Here is a 12,610-nt window from a genome sequence, read left to right on the forward strand (position 1 = left end):
ACTGACTATTTCACAGCAGTGACCTTTTTAATTATATTATTATTTGAAACTGGCCTACTATGACTTTTCTAGATCTAACATGGTTACAAGTTCTCTGAATCTAATAGATTTTACTATATTTGAAATAGAGTGCTGCTGAAGCTAGCAAAATGACATTTTAAAACCTTTTTTTCAGTGGTTGCAGACTTTCTAAAAGGAACAGGTCTCTTGTGTTTTCTCCCTGCTGTTTCGTAATTAGGCTTTCTTTATTCCATGACAAATGGACATCACACCATTATCCAATTACAGATCAGTCTTCACAAGGCTTTCCCGTTAATGCACTGGCACAACTTGGAGCAGCATTTAATCATGTTCCATTTTTCATTCCTCTCAGAGCTACAGATCAGCCATCACTGAACAGAGTGCCTGGCAAAGTGTGAATCATCAAGATACCACCAGCAGCACAAGGGCGGCTCTGACAACAGAGGTACAAGGTCTGGCTAGTGGAGTTTTTGCTCCATCCTTGTTACAGCCTGAGAATTCCAGATGGTGGTCAAGCTCCCAGTCTTGTCCTTTTAGCCATCTGTTCCCATCAACAGCTTGGCTCTCACCCGGTGGGGACAAGCAATGCTGCAGTCTCTACATAGGTTTTGAATATTGAGGAAGTTGATAGATAATGTCTCCCTAAGTAATTTAGTTACTTTAGTTTGCAGCGTTTCATATGCTGTAACATAAAGCTACATATTATCACATTTAGAACATTTCACTGCTGTATCCCATATGTTTCCAGTAAACACACTCACTGGGCAATCACTCAGAAGCTTTTTTGCATTCTAGATACTTTCTCAGCAAGTCTTTAATTTTCCTACTTGGTTACTAAATACTGATGCTTTAATTTTCTTTTACTTTTAATTATGGCCCCATAGTATTTAGTTAGCGCATGGAAAAGGCAAAGGTTATTGACTTCCTAGAAATCACTATTTAATGAAGACTGAGAAACCAGGCTTCTTGACTCCTGCTGTTTGAATGTCTTTTTTCCTCCACAATAATCATTAGTCTTAGTTTTTGCATCATGTTCCTTAATGCTCATCCCTAGAACATTTTACAAGGCCAGTGTCATTTTGCTTGTTTACCAGATGAGGAAAAATTGCCACTTGAAGGAAGGAAATAAAATGCTTTCTGTCACCCAGAAGATTCATGGTTCATCCAGTGCACTCTCCACAAAATTCATTGCCCACTAGGTGCATTCTGAATATAATTTTACTGCCTATGATATGCTTGTACATAAGGCACTGTGACTTCAAGGAGAGTAACATTTCTAGATGGGACAGAAGTGGATGCTGGTTTTGTTTAGGTTTTTGGTGAGTTCAGGCTGCATTCTACATTCAGGCATACGGAACTCATAGACGAACAGGGTACAAGCTCTGTTCTCTTACAGCCAAATACCACCTGTTTCTTGAGTTTTTCCAAATGTCGTTGGCCATTTTGTCAATTTGTGCAATCTGATCATCTGAAGTAAAAGCCTAGTTACTGAAAAATTCTTAGGACACTTGATATTTAGGGAGTGGAGAATAGCTAGTTTTTCTAAATGTTTAAATTTTAAGATTGGAAATATTAATTAATATTCTGTTCTCATTTGTATGAACTGTCGTTTAGGAGCAAAGAAATTACCATAGTGGATCAGGCTACTGCTGTAGCAAGCCGGTTTATCTGTCTGCAGCAGTATTCCATAGATATGTAACTCTGAGCTGTTATTTATGGATGCAGACTTGCTTACACTAGCTTTATTGCTCACTGCAGATTCTGCAGCTTTATGCCAGCTCAGGTATCAGTAATTGAAAGGCTCCCTTGTACAGTCCTTGCCCTCACAGCTAGGCAGACCGACAGAAGAGAACTGAGGAGCATCTATAGCACGGACATATCAGATCTTAATATAGGGAGCTCCCTGCACAATTTCTTTATTTGATGCTGTGTCCAGACCAGTGAATTTCAGGTAAGAGCTTAATAGGCAAGAAGGTTGCTTGCACTTTTTTTCAGGTCGCTATGAGCTCCACATGGTAACACTTAGTATGGAGGGGTTTCAGCTTTTTATTCTTGTTTGATATCATAGTATTACATGAAAAAAATATTTTATAACATCACATATGAAAGAAACCCTAATGACATTGTAGCCTAAAGGTATTTTATGTCCTATGAAATGAGAGTACATAAATCTAAGGAAAAGCATAGTTAAATTCTAGGTTTGAACTAAAGATCTTGAGCAAGCTTCCAGGGACGCTGCTGAAAAAAACAAGGGATGTGACATTGTGGGTACAAAAGAAACAGCGGGCAGGCAACTATTTCCAAAATTAATAAAGTCATGCATGGATACCTTAAACTTGCGATTATAGCACAAACTGCCTTACGACATTTTTGGCTCTTACTTTGTGTTTCTTAATATATGTAGACTTATTTTATGTGTGATCTTAATTAATAACTGGCATTGTGATGCTCAGATTTGGGTTAATTCAACACAATTTGCGTTGAATTTATTTATTTGCAATTGCCAGGTACATATTCTCTGTCTTATCTCCATCATAATACAATATTTGTCTTTGCTGCTACTTTATTATGTATCATATATTTGCATATACATCTTTCATTTATAGAGATATCTGAAACAATGCCTTTAAACCAGGCTTCACATGGTCTGTATAAAGCTTTTGAACTGCATGCATTATATGCATGTATATTATTATCAGTTGTGAATCAGATTCACCATATTAAATTATAGACCATTTAAAGGTGAACCTATGTAAATATTCAATTAATGCAGCAAGGAAATTAAGGAAACAAAAGAACACTTTTAATGAGAGAATAATGGAAAACAAATTGACATTTTCTATGGGAAGTCACGAGTAAGGGGCTAAATCTGTAGATAGACAAGGTTAAAGAAAGGTTAATACCAATAAAGGAAGAAGGATTGCTAAAACAACTGAGAGGAGATTTATGAAGGACTGCATTCCACAGATTTGTAACTATGAGTATTGCAGGCAAAGGAGTGTGGATGACAAACTGTTTAAAGAAGCAGTGAAGGCACTGGAATATTGGAGTTATATTTCCTTTGGGAGGTCAAAGAAGCACCATATTGTAGTGTCCAATAAACTAAATGAAGGAATGAGAAATATGAGGTTTTCAGTTAATGTATAGAGAATGTGGGGGAAAAGTTGGCAACCCATGAACTGCAGTTCTTGTTTTCTGCCACAGAGCTGAATTGTTTCAGCCTTGTTTCGGCTGAGACTGGAATGACTGTGATTCTACAAGCTTGCTACGTAGTTACTATTTTGGTAGCTACTTTAATACTCAGTAAATGGAGGTCTTTTCCATTTTGAAGAGAATCCCTAGCTCAGAGACTTTTTTGTTAGGCAGGGCTTTGCCACACTGAAAAAAGTATGTAATTTTCAAAGGCATGAAGGCCACACCAGCAGGCTGGCCTGTTTTACTGTGAACAAAGGAGCATATATAACATTCAGCAAATGCTGAAAAATGCTGACCATGGAGACAATTTCTCGAACTTATTAGCTAAAATGGCGGTGTGAGATTGGGTTAAGACCAAAGAGAAGTATCTTCTGTCTTTCCATCCAGTTGTCTTTTCCTGTGTTCTATGGCCTTTTAGTTGTTTGTTTTGGGGTTTTTTTTGTGTGTGTTTTTTGTTTTTTTTTTTAATAGGCACCATAGAAGTCAGCACTAGGAATGCTATGGTTAATAGGTGGAAATCCATGTGTTGCATAAACATTGGTCATTTCTTCATTTTTAATCTGATGTGTAGTATTTATGATTACACTTTGGATTTATTTGGTTTTGATGGAGACGTATGTTTGGGAAGGTATATAGATGAAAAGGCAGTCTCAAGTTTCAAACAAAACGATGTCACTTTCTCAACTGTGCTTCCATTTTTAATAAAAGCATTTTATGCAGATGATAAAAGGAAATTATAAGAGAAATGTATCAACTTACATGCTTACATTTTCTCCTATTTTCCCACTTGTTGTCTTCTCCACGGACAGTGACTCTGTTGGGATGTTAAAAGGCAATGTTCTGTTTTTACCTTAGTTTATGATTTGTATCATTCCATGAAAAGCTGAGGCATACCTTTTTTGTGTGTGAATTTTGTTTTTTGGTTTATTTTAAAATTTCTGTATTTCAGGGTATAAGAACTTAGAAACTGTTTTACTTGAAACATTTTTAAGTGGTGTGGGCTTGTTTGGAATTCCAGATTCCAGTAGTGATCAGTTTTCTCATACTTTTAAACTGTGAAGACAAAGGAATTTATGGAGATTTAGTTTCCTAATTTGAAAATCTCACTTGTAATAATCAAGTTTGCAGATGAAAAAAAGCTAAAGACTTTCAGTGTGTGATGTCTTTGAGTTCACTGATATACTTTACATTATGATGGTAACCTGATTTTCAAAGGTTTAATGCTTCATAACAACACAAGTTTGCATAATGATGTAAGTCATGAAAGAATATAAAGTTTTGTAGCTGCATTCTGATTCTCAACAGGCAGTTTTCCACACCTCCAAACTTCTGTAAATTGGTTTAAGTGTGATCTTTATCAAGTTTTGTTGATTTGTTATGGTGGCTCCTGCTTGCTGCCAGTAAACCTAGCATTTCTCTTTTTATTATCTTAAATTTTGCTAAAACTTTTCAGGCTCTAGGGTGCATAAGTACCTCTTCTAGTTAAGGAGAGTATTTCATATAAAGCAAGAAGGAATACAGTCACACACATGAAACTGAAATTCTCACTAAAGTATTTCATATTGTCAACAGCTGTCAGTAAGAGAACAGGTCAAGGCGAAGTCATTAACTTTCCATTCTGTAGCAAGTACTTTATTCTCCTTCTGTATATACCATAGAAACTCTTCACAGTATCAAGAGGGAATGCCATAGAAGTGAGTAAGCTCTCTGCTCCTACGCACGCACTGTGCTTAGTTCCTGCAGGCCAAGCTTCAGAAATGCTCTCCATTATTCATCAAGTGTTCAAACATCACACAACAGCAGCAGGACGTCACAGAAGGTTTTTGTATCTTTGCTGCCTCAGTGTCTTTTTGTCATGTTCTTGTCACGTCATCCATGTGTTTTTTTATAGCAACTGCTGAGAGTGCAGATAGGTACAGGGAAAGGGATTATTTTCAGGATTATCTTCCACAAGGAAGTTTATAAATTGTAGATAGAAACATAATCAGTCACTAAGCTAAATACTTCAGCTTCTCTAAAAATGCAATTTCCAAATTTTATCCCTGTGAACATATGTTCTATACAAGACAAATAGCAAAGGTACAGCTTTAATAGCTAGTAGGAGAACTCCCAAGGTTTGGTTCGAGGAGCATTAAATACCATTGGCCTATTCAAGGCCAATTTTTTAGAACACTGCAGAGGCTCCCCAGCTAAAGACTTGATAGTATTTGTGTTAAGAAGAAACAAAACGTATTCATCTATCACTTGGGACACAGAACACAGCAAGTATTCCTGCCCCTCTTAGGAGCAAGTAAACCTCCCCACGATGTCAAATCAAAAGGAACAACAAGCAATTCAGCAAGCAAAAGAAGAGGAAAAAGTATTCTGGTGTCAACATAAAGACTGTGTGACATGCATTGCTCACAAAGACCATCAACCAGATTTGCAGAGCCTGCTGCCTCCAAAAAGCAACACCTCTTTACTGAAGACGGTTCTTTGCTTCTTTCATAGAACAGCTTAGAAAGCATAAGCAATGCTGAACCATGAAATTATACGGGAGATATGGGAGAGGATGAACACCTGAAGCTGAAGGATGTAGGTATGCCTAGCTATTACACTCACAGTCGCTCAAAATACAGTGTTTTAGTGGGGAAATTTTCAAAGATATAATCACAGCAACTAGAAATTCCATATCTGCCTATGTGGCTAGTGAACAGCAGTAAACTGAAATGTATTGGTGACTGGTTGCACACTGTGGTCTTCCCTGGAAGGATGTGAAACCTCTTGAATATTACTGATGCTTTGTTTGTCACTCTAATACTTGGGCAGTTCTAATTCCACCCATAAAGGTCAACAATATATATGCAGCAGCTACATTAGTTCCTTGTTGTAGCAACCATTTTGAAGTAGCCACACACCTATATGAAGGCATGTATTGTGTTCACTTCAGCTAAGGGGTCTGAGAGCATTTTTCTTGGTACTGTGCATTTGTTTGTTTAAGCAGAAACTCTTGTGTTGCTTAAAGCAGTATGTGCTCTTTAGCTAATCACTATACTGTGCATAAAATATACTACATATGTGGTGGTCATGTGCATTGATAAATTATATTTACCATCCACCTTTGTGTGCCTCACCTGCAGTTCGTCCCATCAATCTATCTTCCCTGGTATTTATTCTAACATTCCAAACTTCTAAGCAGCTTCAAACAGCTGGGACTTTCTTTTTTTTTTTCCCCTCCCAAAAACTGTCAAAGATGTTTTTCATTCTTTTCCCCCAACAGGAGATTTCTTCCTACCAAATTAATACTGGACCAAAACAAAAATGGCGATATTTTTCCCTGAAGTGTAGTATCTGCTGTATATCATCAAAGTGCAAAGCTTAACAAGGAGATTTTGCAACATACCTTGAAGGGGAGATTGCTAGGGTTGTGAGGGAGCAGCCAGCAATTCTCCAGTATTTGGAAGATCCTTTCGTAAATATTCAGGTTTTGAAGACATGGTATTCATATCTATAGCAGTACTATTTCTGGTGACTTTTAACACTCTGAATATATTTTTGAAGTTTTAAATATTTACTATTAGTAATTCTCTGTTTGAGACTAGGCAGCTGGATTGGCTCTATATGTAATTATCTGCTATTAAAGATCAAGGCTATGAAAAATAGTCCCAATAACATTTTTTTAACACTCAAATGTCTCGCATTTATTAAATGCAGGAGAGAGGCAAACTGCATACAGAATGTCTGAAGTAACATAACATTTGTATTGGCATTCACTGGATTTATACTACCTAATTCTTTATTCATATCATTACCACTTATTTTGTGTCTATTTAAAATGAGGGTCATTTTAAGGTAATATTATCAAGTGTTCCTTCCACCCACTGGATTTTATGCATATTAGTCATGTGCTTTCATCTTTGCTATTTATTCTTATTTTTATACATCTGTCTACTATACCCTTTCTGATTACTTTCTTAAATTTCTCTTTATTTTTTATTTTTTTAATTCCTGGGTTTATTTTTCACAGATTCTGGTGTATTACAATCTTTGGCCATATATCCAGGTGTGCATGAGAACCGGGATATGGCTTCTTGCATAGCAAGAAGAAAATTGGCTCTGCTGATGGTATAAACATCAAGCTGATTAACAAAGGCAGCTTTTTGCTATTTTGTGACTATGATATAGAAATAGACACTGAACAACAATGGAATATGCTCAATCAGAAACATGAAAAATGGGGTTATCAAACTTCTTCCTCTCAAGCTTCTTCCACTGTACCAGAACAGTTACATGTTTCAGCGATGAAATAATCAATAATGCTGACATCTAAGGAAGTGTTAACACAATTGATGGTAGAAAACAAATATAAATGCTGCCATGTTTTCATTTGACAAGAAAGAGACGGAGTAGAATGATTAAAGACTTGCATGAGTTATGAACTGGACTCACAGTGTGAATATGGGCATTACACCCAAAGCTCCAAGAGCTGTGCTCTGCAGATGTGCTGGATGTGTGGGAAACATCCCCACCAGTTTGTCTTGATGAGCAATTGCTCTCTCCCAAGAAAGTACTTTGAAACTTCCACACACAAGCCCTTAATTCATCAGGTGTTGCTGATTTGACAGGATTAAATGAAAAAAAGTAACATAAGTATTCATGCATGGGGATTTCACCACATGGGTAGGCTGAATTTGTTTTTCTTTGTCAGTACTGAAGGGGATTTTGTCTCCTTCTACAGAAAATTGGAAGCAGCAGTGATCAGAAAACATGACTCATTGCACAAAATCTGAATAGAAGAGTATGAAAGCTGAATGAAAGGAGTTTGGACATCAGCGAGACTGGGTAAAGAGAAGCACAGTTAATATCAGCTTTAGCAGCAGTGGTACTCCTATGTCCATGCAGAGTACAAATCTTGAATACAAATCTAATACAAACTAGCCTGTTAATTCAGACGAACGATATCAGTGGGATTTAATATAAAATCCATGTGAAAAGACACATTGCAACCTAGGTTCAAGATGGAGACAAGATTACTGACTATGTTCTTTCAAATATTTTGTTTTGTTTTCCTTTAGGTAGGACTACAACGATGCCTCACTATCCACAGTTTCTTTGAGGAGGAAATAAGGACAGAGAGATGTAAGCGTATGTATTTGGCAGGAGGAATACTGTAGGAAAGAAAGAAATTTTAAATGCCAATGGATCCCTTCTAACCCAAACCATTCTACGATTCTCAAAAAGACAAGTAGAAAAATTATAGCAATTCCCCACCAGCTCTTCATTGGAAGTAGTGAATGTGAAGGTAAAGCGAGTCAAGAGTGGAAAAACTACCAGCATGAATAGAAGGAGTTGAGTAGATGAGCAAAATAAGAATGACAGGGAGGTGAAAGAAGTATGACTGTGTAAGTGGGCTAGGGAGTGATGAGCAAAACTGCACTAAGTAGTCAGATGGTGTAGTGTTGGTATTTTCAGTGGGATTTCCTTGAGGACTAGCATAACTCAGCAGTGGTGAAATGACAGAATACGGGTCTTGGTACTTTTACTACTGATACTTTTTAATAAACAGATGGCTAGCAAGGTGTGCCATGTGTATATGTCTCAATTTAGTATCAGCACAAAGTGCAGTTTGAGAAACCAGGTATTTTTTCAAACTGTAAGTTTATTCAGTGATGTTTGTTATCTACTGCAGGTCTCTACTCATCCTGTTTGGTTTTTTTCCCCTGGGTTAAAAGGCCTGTCGATGTTGACAGAACTGAAAACAAGCAAAAGTGTAATGGGTTTTGTGCTCACCAGTCTCACCAGACGGGGAAAAAAACAAAGGATTTTTTTCATTCCTGGTCAGAGACCAAGGATGGTGGATCATGGGCTGGTACCTTCACCTGGCCACTGTCACCACCCGGCCTCTGGCAGACTCACCACGACGTTCACCAAGAACATAAACGTCCCCGTCATTTTGACTTCTCCCTGCTGTACGCACAGGGTCGACATGGGCTTTGCCTGTCTCCCTCAGTTTCACCGGGTGAAGCTGGGACAGGTCGGTAACACAGGCACCCCGGCTGACCGCGAGGGCCGGTGACATCCCCGTTCCCGCCTCAGGCCACGCCGGGCCCCGTGCGAAGGCGCGTGGGGCGGGGCACGCGGGGCCGGCAGCAGCGGGGAAGGCGGGCCGCCCACCGCCAGCCGGCCCCGCCCACCGCCAGCCGGCCCCGCCCACCGCCAGCCGGCCCCGCCCCGCCCCCGCGCAGGCGCACCGCCCGCGAGCGTGGGGCAGAGCGCGCGAAAATTCCCAACGGGCGGCGCGGGCCGGGCCGCGGGGTAAGCCGCCGGGGAGGGGGCGGGGCCGGGGCCGAGGGGCGGGGGCCGCGCGCGTCAAGCCGGTACGGCGGCGGGGGAGGGGGGGTCGGTTTTCCCCCACTACTGCCCTCGGGGTGGGGGGCTCGGCGTGGCGGCGGCTACCGGCTCCGCCGCGGTGGCGGGGACTTTCGCGCTGACTGAAGAGGGAGCGGCATTCCTCGCCCGTCCCGCCCCCTGCGGCCTGGCCTCGGCGGGCGCGGGTGCCCCGGCGAGGGGGAGGGGGCGCGGGCGGGAGGGTCCGCGCATGCGTGTGCGCGTCCGCCCGCGGCCGGGGCGGCCCTGGGGGAGGGGAGCGCGGCAGCTGGGCGCGCGGGCGGGCGGTGGGGAGCTGGCACCGGCACCCAAAGTGTCGCGGCAGGGCGGCCTGGCCGGAGCTTCCCGCGCCGCCGGGGGAAGGTGGCTGCGGCGTCGAGGCCGGTGTCCCGAGCGCCGGGCTCTCGCCGGCGGCTTCCCGAGCTGCTGCCGCCTGGCAGGTGAGCCCGCGGTGCGGGCGCCATGCCTTGCTGCCGCTGGGCCGCTTGCTCGCCTTCACGCAGGGGCAAGGTAGTTGTTCAGCGCTTCCCCTAACGAGGGTTGAGCTTTTCGGTGAGAATGCCCGTTAGGCTGTGAGGTGTCAGACGTGGAAGTGGCTTGTCATAAAGGAGATAATGTGAGGCTGCGTGCGTGTCCCGTTAGCAGCCAGTGCTTGGTCAATATCGGCTGGTACTGAAAACGTTTGAAAACAGAGAGGCTTCCACATCTGGGCTGTCTGCATCTTGCAAATCACCTTCGTTCTAGGAACTTAAGAAACTGAACGGTAAAATGTCATTTCATGATAGATGTACAACATCAGTGCAACTACATACAATACACAGATACTTTCCTAAAGTTGTCTCTGTTTACAGAGAGAGGAAGAAGATGACAGCTTTGTTTCTGATTTAGCAGATGTGCCAACTTTTGCGCTGTGCAATCTGACACTTGCAGACATCTGCTCTAGAGGAGCAACTCCAGTCCCGCATGCTTTTACTGGATACTGTCAAAGTGTAGCTGGCCTTTTATTTAAACTAAGGATTAGGGAAGACCCATGCCTCATAACTGTTTGGAAGGGCTGCCATTTTTATTTTAGGTTTTGGTTCACAAATGTAGGTGGCTAAGCCACTACCTTCCAGTCCTCAGAAAATTTCCAAATTGCCATTTTTGATGTGGAAGAATAACTGAAATGGGGCAATATTTGGTTACTGCTCTATGTCACAGTGAAGTGTTTTTCTGGTAAAATTTGTGGGACATAACATTCTAGAGACAGGCCTTTGAAAACCAGGAGGATATTAAGAATTTGGGATTTTTTTCCAATATGTAATTATAAAGATCTGAAGCTCCCCCCCCGCAGTGCAAACTCTGATTCTATTTTGTAAATTGAAAGCTTTTTTGTCTGCATCATTAAACCAAGCAGCATTCAAATTGTTTTCAGAATTACATGGGTTGTTTTCTGTGTAATATATTTTTATGTTCATCTTCCCTTTGCTCAAGGTTCAAAAATTGTGTCGTAACAATCATACGATATTTGAAGCAGAATTTCAGGTATTTATCGAAATATATTGTGAGCTACCGACAAGTCTACGAAAATCTTGTATGTTGAATTTTGGCATTGCGGGAAAGCTCTCCTGTGTATCGCTTCTCCTCCCGAGGCATCTCACTGTGGCGGTTTGTTCGCTACTGCCATCTCTTGGAACGACGCAGGCTGCCGAACCGCGGTGTTGGTTGTCCTCTCGTGGTTGGTTTGTAAAGAGGCTGTGAACCCTGCTGTACTTGCCCTTCCGTGGGGACTTGCCTGTAGAGAACATGGCAGCAGGAGATTGTGCGTCAGAAACTGATCCCAATGGTTATCTTTTCACTTGCAGGCATGGATCAAGCTTTGATAATAATTTATATGCCTTTTATCTTAGTTTTTTTCGGGAGGTAAGATCTGTGTGATTCCACATCTTCATGTCTTTGGCTACTAAGAATTGAACATGTAAGTCAATTCTAAACAAGTTTGAAAGCAGGATAAAGGTTTGAAAACAATTCTATGCCTATATATTTTCTAAAAATTGAGGGGTGGGTCAAAGAGAGACTGCTCCACATTTTGTTTGGCAATAGTCCTCCATCAAGTCAGCACATGCATGTGTACCAGGTGGATGGTATGTGCATGAAATTGACCACAGGATACCATGCGTGAAAGTGTCAAAAGCAACACCAGTGGGAACTGAGATTTTAAGGGTAATGTTATGGAGAGTTTAAGCAGCAAAGGATACCCATTTGAAGGCACTAGACATAGTTGTTCCATTAATGGAGCAACCTTGTGCGCTCAGGGTACTTTTAAACTGTAATTTTCTTTCTTTTTCCCTCAGACATAAGTTTCAGTATATTGACCTACAGTGAAGGTGCTGTTTTTGACAAAGATGTCTTTCAAAATGTGGGTGAAGGGTCTTGTGAAGGATTGGTGAAAGAGTTTTCGCCTGAAACGATAATTTAGAAAATGGTAGAGTCCTTTGACATACATGGAATCATTTTTCACAGTTACAGGAAGTTGTATATATTGCATGAACTTAGTCCCAAATAAAAATCTTGTCTTTGATTTATCAGATTTTTTTTTTAATGAATACAACATATTTTGTGCCAACCTGATTTGAAAAATGCACAAAAGTATGCCAGGTTGTAAAGATCTTACTACATGTAAAGTCAAATCGTGTATTAAATCATTTAATTTTCACCAACAAGGGTATTCCGAGACCGGATTTTCTGGTTAATATTACCATAAATGACTGTCATTAATTAATGCTGCAAAAATTAAGACAATAGTAATGCTAATTAAAATTCTGTATTTTCTTTCATGTAGCTTTGGAATTAAAAAATCTTTTGTGTCTTGAAACTTGTTGCACGGTTGGTGCATCCCACCAACTTTTAAGACCACTTCAGGACCACATAGTAAATTTACTTCGTAAATTATAGGAAAGTAAATTAAGTATTTTCTCTTTGGTGAGGGCCAATAACTTTGTGGGTATTGCAAAAGTATTTAAAAATTTGTAAGACTTAGTTGTGCATT

At 40.7% G+C, this 12,610-nt stretch overlaps 1 protein-coding gene across 5 annotated transcripts in view; it reads left to right on the plus strand.

Moving 5' to 3' along the window:
- Nucleotides 1-1,948: 1,948 nt before the first annotated feature.
- The window catches only part of FANCC (FA complementation group C), a 91,458-nt gene continuing 80,796 nt past the window's right edge, over nucleotides 1,949-12,610 (plus strand). The window contains exon 1 of one of the 5 annotated variants that reach the window (XM_056325275.1): nucleotides 1,949-1,972. The gene's annotated coding sequence lies outside the window, so the exon portion shown is untranslated. Of the gene's footprint in view, nucleotides 1,973-9,428; nucleotides 9,511-9,551; nucleotides 9,573-12,610 lie in introns of those variants that run through there. The other 4 variants (XM_056325272.1, XM_056325277.1, XM_056325271.1 and 1 more) reach the window with 4 other exon arrangements.

The sequence above is a fragment of the Falco biarmicus genome, chromosome Z, assembly GCF_023638135.1.
Source record: "Falco biarmicus isolate bFalBia1 chromosome Z, bFalBia1.pri, whole genome shotgun sequence".
In the NCBI taxonomy this organism is placed as follows: domain Eukaryota; kingdom Metazoa; phylum Chordata; class Aves; order Falconiformes; family Falconidae; genus Falco; species Falco biarmicus.